Below are 12,776 nucleotides of genomic sequence, written 5' to 3' on the forward strand. Positions count from 1 at the left end.
CCTCCCCTTATAATATTAATATGTTTTCAATTAAGGCTTATTATACGGCCTATTTAACCTTTACTCTACTACTAATCAGCGCTAAGTATAATAATTACTATACTCTTTAGCTCTAGATCTCGGCTATTACTTATATTAATATACCCTATACGAAGGCTATTATTAAGGAATATATTAAATATTCTTCGAATACCCGGACTCTCTTATTAAAATAAAAATTAAAAGGGGGGCAGAAGGTTTCTATTTCGAAGTTAAAGGTTAACACTACCTTATACGTACTAGATACTACCTATAGGTAATTATTCTAAATTACAGCTAAATTATATACTAATCCGTATAATTCTCCTATCGGCTCTATTAGAGTATAATAGGCTAATATACTATAAATTACCACTATTTAGATTACTTTAATATAGACTTCTCGTACATATACAAGGCTATATCCCTACAGTTTCGCTACAATTTATATTAAGGCGAATATTTATATTAATATTTTCTTCTTTACTATTTGGAAGTATATTTTATAAATAAATTTATAATTAAACTATACGCTTAAGAACTTTACTAACTCCGTAGGTACTAATTAGTAACCTCCTAAGTTTATTATTTCCTATTTTAATTAATATATTTATATAAAATAAATAAATTCCAACTTTACTACTTTAAATTCTATTACTCTTTCTATTGCTTATTCGTAATAAATCCTCTATACGGCCGCGAACTTCGTACAATTCTCCCATATTAATTTCGAAAAGGTAAGGATATTAATATCGTTAGTAAATTTTACTATTATAATACCCTTAAGCCTTTTTAGCACTTTATATAGCGTAGTAATAAAGAGGAGGAATAAGATTAGGGAGAGGGGAGATCCTTATAGTACCCCTATAGTTATATTGAATTCCTTTAACGTTATTCTATTAAAATAGAAATTACTTATTCTATTCGATAAGAAATTTATAATTTAATATAAAAGTTATATTAGTAATCCTTTTTCTTAAAGCGTATATAGGAACTACTTATAATTTACCTAATCAAATACCCCTTTAAAATCGAAGAGGAATAGTAATATAACTACTCCCGATTCCTAAATTATATATACTATTTCCGTTACTACCTTTATTATAAATTCTATTAACCTTCTTTTCTAATTCCCTATTTAGCCCTCGGGTAAGAGTCTATACTCTTCTATTATAAATACGAACCGTTCTACAATTATAACTTTTAATACCTTCTTCATATAATTTAATAGTACAATAAACCTCTATACGCCCATAGTTTTTTATTATACTATTATCTTACCGGGTTTCTTTAGGATTACTACCTTAATATATTGTTATTACACTAGAAATAACTTAAGTATAAAGCTCCTTATTACTACTATAATTAACGCTTCTACTAGCTTCCGCCCGTACGCTTTAAGAAATTTATTAGAAATCTAATCGCTTCTTAATACTTTATTAAATACTATATACTATAGTATTTTCGTTACATCGTCGGCGCTAACTATATAATTTATTATTAATTAGGATTTGTTAGGAGGCTAAGAGCTCGTACACAGAAGCACCTCAGCGGCTACTGCTCCCCTTCGTTAACCGAAGCGTAGGATTATTAATAATAACGCCCATATCGGGTCGGGCTCGCGGGAAGGATAATCCGGTACCGCGCCGAGGCGCTAGACTAGTACGAGGCTCTATAATACTCGTTAACAGATAAATAGAGTTTATATAGGTATAGAAGAGGTTCAACAGAGTATAATTTATTATAGTCGGTAGTTATTAATATATTTTTAAATTAACCCTTAATTTACCGTCCCTTATATATAGCTACGATTGTAGTTACTTCAGCCTACCTTTCGCCTACGTTCCTAATAAGTTAATAGCTCTTCCTCTAAGAATTAAGCTAGTACTATTAAAATATATATATATAGCGGTTAATTTATCTTTCGTACTACTAAGGCTATTCCTCGTCCCTCTTATACTATTACCCCCATAGTTACTATAATTAAAACGACCCAACCTCCTCCGCCTTTATTATAATAATATTAACCTACTATAGAGTTTATTAGAGAAGATAATAATAAAGATTACCCCCCTACGCCGCCCCAAGCTCCCTATTCGTACTTCTAAACTTCGGAAGCTAATAAGTTCGTATATAAGTAGTAATTATTCGAATTTCAGTTCGCTACAATTAAATTCCTCCTTAATTACCTCCCTTCGTATATATCCTAGTAGGAGTTATTTGCTTTCGTAGGCTTCGCTGAATAAAATTTAGTAGGAAACTACCCCCCTATCCCAGCCGGGTTCTATTATTAGAATTACTTCTTTTATAATTAGATTTATATTTTTACTATATTTCCCTTTACTACCCCTTTATCGGCGGCCGTTGCTACAATTACCCTTTTACTAATTGTAGCTACGCCGGCCCGTATTAAGCACCGTCCTAAATATAATACTACTAGATTTATTAGCGAAAGTTTCTTATAGTTGCGGAACTACCTTTATAATATCGATATATACTTTTAAAAGTACCTCTATACTTCCCTCTTATTCGCTATTAGCTATATTAAGGATAATCCTAAGAATATATAGATTAAATATATATTGGTTCTCTATAGTAAGCCTGGGTATAATACTATTTATAATACGCCTACGTGGAGCGACCTTTATATCTTTTTAGAGACTGAATATAATAGTAATATTTAGGCTATTAAATAATCTGCTCTTAATAAGTTCGAACGTATATAGTAAGGCGCCTCGGAAACCGTTTATAATTTTTATAACTATTATTATACTAAAGAATTTAATTTATTATATAATTAACCGGAATATATTCGGGTTATTATTTAGGTTAATCGGTTATACTCTTTCTTTAAATAAAGCGTCCTTTCGACGGCCGATATTAATATAATAAACGAAGTAGTAGCGTACGTAGAATAATTAAAAGGCTTAGAGAGTATCGAACCATTTATATTACATTGCTAAAATTAAATATTTTTAAAGTATATTCCGTCGTCCTTTTCATCTTCGTACCCTCCTACTTCCTTTTCGAATATCCTTTTTTAATTATTCTATAGTAATAACCCCTCCGATTTTCCCTATCGCCCCCCTACCGTTTTTTAAATAAATTCTAATTTTATTTATTCCTTTTATTATTAGAAAAGCTATATGTATAACTAGTATACCTAATCGAAATTACTAAATATTTATTACGAATATAGTATAACAGGCTATTTTATAGTAGTATACCCGAATTAAGCTTATTATAATTGTAATTAGGTTAATTATTTAGTATAGAATTGCCTTATTTTTATAAGTACCCCTTTATATAAAGCGAATACTAAATTAATTATAATTAGAATAGTAATTATAACTATTTAGGATAATACAAGTAAATTGTAAATGTATTTAGAGATAAGGTTATTAGTGAGGATTTATAGAGATTAGTAAAGTATATGAGAGTTAATAAATTCGGGCGCGGAATTAAATGTAATTAGTAGGTATTTATTCCCGTCGAATATAAAAATTAATCTAGTACTTTATTGTTTTATTAATTTCTCCCTTCGGCCTATTCTTATATATAGTACAACTATTTATTTTATTAAAATATATAATTCTTATAGTACTAAATAAACGAAGTGAATTATTTTTATTATAGTTAAATCCCTAGTTGTAGAAGTTATCTTCGGTTACCCTTAGTTTTATAAATAGAATCCTAATATTAATTAACGGCGACGGTCGTTTCGGTTTTGTATTAAGGCCGGCGATTTTGTATTGAGTATAATATTAGCGAAGGAAGTGTATAATATTATAACTATCTTAGCGGGGCTATAGTGGGATTTAATTTTATTATTAAACCCTTAGGAAATAATAAGGGTAGAGGAGGGTTTTTACCCTCTTATATATACAAATATTTTACTCGAAATCCCCTCTTCTTTAGTATTAGAATTTATAATCCTACCCATTATAATAAAATTAGCCGAATTACTTCTAATCCCTACCCCTCTAATAAAGGTTTTTCGAATAGTATTTAATAATATTTATTCTACTTTAGTACCCCCTACGGAACTAATACTATTATAACCCTTAGAATTATTAGAGGAAATAGAAAATAAGTTTATTATTTCCGAATTAATTATTCTACTAGAGTATAAAGAATTCCGGTTGGTATTTAAAACTTCAATTATACCCTTACTCTAATACAATTAATTAAAATATTATAATAATTTAATCGAAGGGGAATTAGCGTCTTAAGGACTAATTTATACGCTAAACATCAAGGAATTAGAAGTATTATACAAATAATTAGTAGAAATATTCTAAAAAAAAATAGATTCGTCCTTCTATTAGCCTAACGGACGTTCCTATTATCTTTATTTTAAATAAGAGTAGAAAGCTAAAGCTCTATATCGATTTTAGGGTATTAAATAAGGTTGCGAAGAAGAATTAGATAATATTGCTCTTTATTTAAGAGATTTTAAATTGGTTATTATTAATTAAAGTCTTTATAAAATTAAATTTGAAGGATGTATATTATAGGATTCGGATTCGAGAGGGAGATAAAGAGAAAATAGTATTTCGTACGAAGTATAGGTACTATAAATTCTCAATTATATTAATAGGATTAGCGAATACGCTAGCGATATTTTAAATATATATTAATAATATATTAGCAAGGTTAATAGATACGATATATATTATTTACTTTAATAATATCTTAATTTATAGTAAAAATAAAGAAGATTACGTTAATTATATTAAGAAAGTCCTTCAACGGTTGTAAAATTATAATTTCTATATAAATTTAAATAAATATAAGTTTTATATAAAGTAAGTATTGTTCCTAGGATATATTATTTCTTTAGAAGGTATATTAATAAATTTAAAGAGGCTTATAGTAATTATAGAATAGGAAGTTCTAACGAACGTTTATAATATTTAAATTTTCCTAGGGTTTATAGGATTCTATTAATATTTTATAATGTTATACTTTAAAATAACTACGCCCTTAATAGAATTATTAAAGGGGGATAAATAGAGGTTGTTTGAATTTATAAAGGAAGCGGAAGAAGTATTTACGGAATTTAAAAAGCTATTCTAAGAAATTCCTATATTGCGCTACTTCGACCTAGTATTATAAATTCGAATAGAGACGGATACATTAGACTTTGCAATTGGGGCAGTTCTTATATAGCTATATAGTAATAAATAATACCTAGTAGCTTTCTTTTTAAAGAAGAAATCGCTAGAGGAAATTAGGTATAGGGTTAGGGATAGAGAGTTATTAGTAATTATAGGAGTATTAAAGGTGTAGAGGTAATACTTATTGTATATAGATGAATTATTTTTGGTAATTACGGATTATTTAAATTTATAGTATTTTTAAGACAAGGAGCGGGTTAATACGAAGTAGAATTAATAAGTATTAGAATTAGTAGCGTATAATTTTAGAATTAAATATTATTTAAGAAAGTTAAATTTGATAGATAAATTATTGAAGAAATTATAATTGTAAAGAGAAAAATAGGAGGTAGGGGGTAATTATTTATTAGTAAAGGTTATTAAAGGGGGTAAGGAGAAGGGTTGGACGATAAAGGAAAATTAAATATCGAAGGCGCTAGTAAAATAGGTAGTTTTAATTAGAAAGGAAGTTTAAAGGATAGTAGTAGAAGAGAGGGAATAGTAATAGAATATAAGTAAAATAGAAGAGGGTTAGGCGTTAAAGGACGAAGGGGTTAAATTGTAGGAAGAAAGGTAGAATTTATAGGGGGAAAGCGAATTAAATAAGGAGGAAAGGAAGCGAAAGGAAGTTAAAAGTAATAGTAGAGAGGATAGAGTAGTAAGGAAGAAGGTAAGGTTTATAAGTGAAGCTACTACTAAATTAAGGAGGGAGGACGAAGGTATTATTATAAGAAATATAGGCGGGTATATAAGATAGTAATTATTAGAAGCGTAGAAGGAAGATTTATTTATTATTAAGGAAGTATAGAAGAATAACGAAGGGAGGAAATGGGTAAAGAATTAGAAGATAGGGAAAGACGGAATTCTATAATATTAATATTAGGTTTATATCCCGGAACGGATATAGGCCGAACTATTTTATATTTACTATAATATAGTAATAATTAAATATTCAAACTAAAAGAAAACATTAAAGTATATTAATCAATTTTATTATTAGCTTACTATTATAACCGACGTCGAATTATACGTCCGTAAATATTTAATATATTAGAAGGCTAAACTCTGTAATTACTAATTATATAGGCTATTAAGGTTGTTACTTATCCCTACTATCCTTTAGTAAAATATTTCGTATAATTTTATTATTAAAGTACTAAAATTATTCGACCCCATATTTAATTAGACCTACGACGTAATCCTTATTATTATTAACTATTTTATTAAATACGTTTTATATATTCCTATATAGAAGACGATCGATACCCAGTAATTTACATTCCTCTTCTAGCGAAATATCTTCTAATAATTTAGCCTCCCGGATTTTATTATATTGGATAGAGGCAGTTTTTTTATAAACTAATTTTAGAAAACTTATTATAAACTCCTGAATATTTATAAATATTTTAGGATAGTTTAGTACCCTTAAATAAACGGATAGATAGAGAGGTAAAATTAGAATTTAGAATTATACTTTTGAATTTTCTATAATATAGAATAGGTTAATTAGGCCGAAAAAATTATACTAGTATAGTAGACGTATAATAATTATTTCTATACTACTATTAGAAATTCCCCCTCGGAATTACTTTTTAAATATTATCCTTGGGGATTAGCGGATTTAGAACGAGGACGGAGGATGGTCCTTCTAATAGTAATTGTAAGAGGAGCAGCCCAGGGAAGGTTGACAGTCGGGACGACTGATAGCCAAGCACTGGGCAAGCTCGACAGGCACTGGGCAAGTTCGATAGGGCGCTCAACCGCCCATACATCGGGTATAAAACCTAGTGCCGCAATACATCCAAACAACAGTCAAATTCTAAAGAAAACAATACATTCAGACCATTACATCTATCGTACTATTCCTCTCACAATGGTGCCCAATAAACAGTTGAATTGAACTATCATCCTATCCCATACCATACCATTAAATTTCTCTTTAGAAATTATCTCTTTATTAACAACCGCTTCGCCCAACCTCTATACTTTGTACGCAAGCTACATATCGGCCTACGAACCGCCATTATCTAACCAATCAATTATCGTCATCTATCAACGCTATACCTAAAATAGACTTAACCAACCCGGCAACTATTAAAGACCTACGCTACGTATCGGACTTTATTTATCTAAACCCACGTTTCCAATAGATTAAATAACTAAATTAATTAAAACACAAAGCGTTTAACCAACTTATTACAATTCTACTTAATCCTCCTAACAAAAATACATTAGTAATATTAATATCTATAACGCAGACTACACATCAATTACAACGAATTCCCTTAGCTCCCTACCTAGAAAATTAAATTCTCGACTATCATATCCCTAAATAACTCTTTAATACAATAATTAAATTCGCACCGCCACCCTAACCAACCTTACTGTCCGTTAAGTAAAATAATAAATACTAAATCAATAAGCCGGCCGATTATTAACAACAATAAATTCAATTAATAATCGACTAACAACTACTCCTTACACCTCTCCCCACCATACTAGAACAAAATAAGACTCAATTACGCAATAAGTAACTTACTATCCGAGAAACCAACGAGGAGACTAATAACTAACTACTAATCGGCTATTAATAAATTCCCTATAACGAAGCCCAACTCCCAAAATTAACTATACCAACAGAATTACCTCCCCTATATTTATAGTCCAACGACTAACGGCTCTACTAACTACCCATTACTAATATCGATAACTTTCAACTAAGGAGCGACCTCCAAATACTAACGCCACCCATATCTTTCAAATTCGAGGGCCAAAGTTTTCTTAATTCAATAAACGAACTATTTTCCTCGCTAAATATTAAACTATTCCCTAATAACTACTATACTCAATTTACCGATAAATACAATTATAATAATAAATTAAAATCGTTCAAAAATATATTACCCTACAATAAAGAAATTAAAAATAAATTACTATACGTTAGAAATATTAAAAATATCAATACCGATATAATAAATATAAGATATAAAACCGAGAGCAATATAATAATAACCGAGCTACCTATATTATTTAACCCTTATAAATTAAACTAAGTATAATATCCCTACAACTATAAACAATCGGCCGAATCGGATATACCTATACCCAATATACTACCTAACACAATAATAAACCTTATCTACCATATAACTTAATACTTAATAAATATTAGATTCTAATAAACATCCCCACTAGTTAAACTAAACTAACTATTAACGTATTTATTATCCTAAGAAATACAAAGCAAAACAGCAATCGTAATTTCCTTAAATTTAAATTCGACTTCCTCCAGCAAATCGAACAACACACTACAAATCATATTAACACGCCAATTATACCCTACAAAAATAATATTTATAAGAAGAAATAAACTAATTAAATTACTAATTATAATTATAATTAACCTAAATTTATTAATAGCCCTTCGATAATAGACGCCAACCGCTAATAAACAATCGCTAATAAACCGAATAATATCCCCCAAACCCTCCGGGAAGGTACTTAAACAATAGGAACCCGAAGCTCCTTCTCTACTATTAAATAAATAATATACCTATATAATAACGCCCTTAAGGCTATTAAGACTATAGAAGGGGAAAGCGCCAACTAGATTATCGTTTAACATTCTTAAATCTATTGAAACCCCGCTCCTAAATTTTAACCTCCCTTATCCTTATACCTTCTAGTACAAGCTGCGAAGCCCGCCCGGTATTATAATTATACCCTTACTAAAACCCTATTTATTAATATAATTTAATTTCTTTTTAGCCTAAGCCTCGTTTTCCCTTAATATTACCGGACTACCCCCTAAAGATCAATATATAATTAAACTACCCCCTAATTCCTAATCTTCTAAACAATAGTAGAAGGTATTTTAAAGTGTACCTCGTATACCCTACGGACTCTAAGTAGCTATCTAACATTAATATTAATTAATTAAAATTAATAATATAAGTTCCGCGCAAGCAAATACCGGTAGCAATACTACTACTAGAAATAATAATTATAATTAAAGTACGGGTAATAACAATAATACTAGTCCAACAGACTTATCGGATATAACCGTAGATAAAGAACTCTACTACATTACCCGTATAGTTAAAGCTATAAGCAAAATTAATAATAATAAACTCAAAACTATAACCAATCGCTTTACCGCTTCCCTTTAATCCTCTACCCTTAGCGGCTAGAAGATTTCGATAGTCAACTACTTTTAGCCTAACATTAAAAAGAAAAACAACAATACGGGAGGCAACTATTTTCAATTGAAAGATAAAATATATATTATATTACTACACCTCTTTATTGAAAGTATAAGAAATAATACTATTAACAATAATCTCAAGGTAAACAACCTCCGCAAAAATTTCTACCAACTCTTTATAGGTAGAATAAAAGTATAGTATATAAATTAATTTAATATAAAAACCCGTACAATAATAAAATAGAGTCTTAATAATTAATACATTACAATTCTTATACGCTACAAGATACCCCGCACCCAAGTACTAATTAAACTTAATATATTAGAGTACTCCTACAACGATTGTCGCTCTAGTAAACCACCCTACAACGTTACAATAGAAGTCATCCAATATTCCAAAGAATTAAGTAAAAAAGATAGAAGTATATATATAGTACGTATTTACAATTATCTATACCCTAACTTAAAAGACTTAATTATTAAACTAACCGATAATATAACCCTCGATAAATAATTAACGTACGTTAACCATTATACGGAAACCTATTATTTCAAAATTATTAACAATTTAGGAAATTATAGTAGTAACTTCAATAAACGTATACTAAGGGCTAAACTTAATAGCAAACTTCCTAATATTAAAGCGATCGAAGCCACTAATTTCGTAAAATAAGAAGAGGACGATTGGAAGGACGCTAACTTAGCGCTCTAAGGAAGGGATAACCGCCGAAATAATTATTTTAGTAATAATAGTTACCAAAGATTATCCCTAGTCCCCTCAAACTATACCGAATATTATAGAGGATATTATAGATCGTCTTCCAAAGGAAATCATAGTAGTTTATAATTATATTAAAGAGGTTCATTTTTATACAGATATTACAGTTCATCGATAAATAGTTATCGAAGTTCGATACGTAAATTTAACGGCCCACTATCTAATTAGCGTAATAATTTATTTAACCGAGGCTAGTGCCGGTAAAATCGACTATACTAACATATTTATTATCGCTACATTAAATTTAGCCCGGTTTATAATAGTATTTATATAATTGAAAATAAATATAAAACGTATAGATAAATAAACGAACTTAATTTTAAAGGAGAGCACTTCAAAGGCTAAGGTTTTGAGGAGGTTAATTAGAATTATAGTTTAGGAAAAAAGGAAATATTTCTAGCCGTTAATTTATTATTAGATAATATATTAATAAGTATCCCTACGGGCACTACTAAATCCAATATTAATTCCAGTTCTACTTATCTATCTTCGTACAACAATATAAATCGCCGAACGTATAGAAAATATAACGAAGTTTTTCCTATACGCAGTAAAATATTTACCTACATTTATACCAACTTATACACTAATCCCAAACCACTAAGTTCAAAACCCCTACCCAACTATCCTAAGCCTTATCAATCGCTTTTACAACCTTAAAACAATAGTAACTCAGTAGGCTTCGTAATAAATAATATTAAATATAATAAAACGGCCAAAACCTTTAAAGCAGCGGAACAAACAGACCAAAACCTATCGAACCTATTAACCAACCCTATATAATATAGTTACTTACAAATAAAAGTCCGCTTACAACTAAATAATAATAAATACCCCGTCTATATAAACACTAGTTACTCTAATATTTTAATTAATAAATAATAAATTGGGAAAAGTCCAAATATAAAGTTCGACGACTCCGAAATAAAATCCTTCAATATTATTAGTAGGCATATTGTCCTAACTAAATAAGCAACATTTATACTCTTTATCGAAGGAACTATTAATAACCGTCCAGCAAAATAAACCTTTACACTAACCACTTAGGTAATTAAAGGATTGGCCGCTAAATTATTACTAGGAACGTAATAGACTCAACTAAACTAAATTATCATTAACTCCTCAAAGAATTTAATACGAATCCCAACATATAGTAATATAATCGTTACAACCAATTATACAATAAAACTAATCCGCCGACGAATATTAATAACTTACAATATAATTATTCCGCTACGCTCTAAACAATTAATCCCTATCGACTTCACCTACATAATTAATAAATTACCGGCGGATATACCCAAAGAATATATCTTCGAAGCCAAATATCCCCACGCCCGGAATTATCTTCTTAATACTAAAACCCCTAAATTCATTAATATAGTAAATACAATTAATAAACTAATATAAATTCATCGTTCTTAAAGAATAAACACCATTAAAAACCTCAATAGTAATAGCTATCGAACCATCTCCTTTATACAAATTCAAACGCTACTAACCGCGGCTAAGGTTAAACTAAATAAAGAATTCGCATTTACAACAGAACTCGAAAATATTATACTCACCCTAAATATACGTATCCCAATCGACGCCAGCGAAGTAACTAATAATATACCCGATTGTAAACTTACTAAGGAAAATATAGTAAAACTCCTTTACGAATCGTCAAAACAGAACCCCTCCTTCGGTATCGTTAAAGATAAAGATATTCTAGAAATTAAATCTATCTATAGAATTAAAATCTATAATCGCGACCCTAATTATACCTAATACGTTAAAATGCTACTAAATAAATATAATATATATAACGGACGTAGTATTATTAAAATAAACGAAAAGGATATACTTCGCATCAATCTAATCGAAAACTAATATAAATAAAGAGTCTCTTCTAAGCTATATTAATTAGGAATCTAAGATCACTAACTTTTCAATAAAACGCTAGATAAAATATACAACAATAGTAAACTTAAATAAATACATAGAACAACGCCTTTTAATTATCCTTATTTTATTATTTAGCATACTATCGACAATATATATAAGGGTCGCATTATAATTAATTTACACCTATTAAACCGGATTACCATTAGTAACTCATACCCCCTACCAACCTAGGACTCTATTATTACCCGAATAAAGGGTAAGAACTTTACTAACTACTTCGATAGCTCAATATTCTTCTACTAAATCGGCGTTTATTTACCCTACCGAAACCGAATAATCTTAATTAGCCCGAAGGGATTAGAGCAATTGAACGTTGTATTAATAAATTATAAGAACTCTCTAATTTACGTACAGCAATTCATTAACTATAAACTCTATTTATACCGTATATTCGCAATAAGATATATTAATAATATCGTTATATTTAGCAATATAGCCGAAGATTACCTCAAACATTTGGAAATTATCCTCAAACTCTTCAAAGAAATCAACCTCAATATTACACTAAAGAAGTCTTTTGTTGCTTACCCGTCAATTCGGCTACTAGGCCATCGCGTAGACGGACTAGGTATAGCTACTACTATAGACTATATCGCAACTATTCGAAATATCTAACAACCAACGGATTTAACATTATTAGAATACTACATCGGATTGGCAAATTTCC

Source organism: Neurospora crassa, linkage group III (assembly GCF_000182925.2).
Source record: "Neurospora crassa OR74A linkage group III, whole genome shotgun sequence".
Lineage (NCBI taxonomy): Eukaryota > Fungi > Ascomycota > Sordariomycetes > Sordariales > Sordariaceae > Neurospora > Neurospora crassa.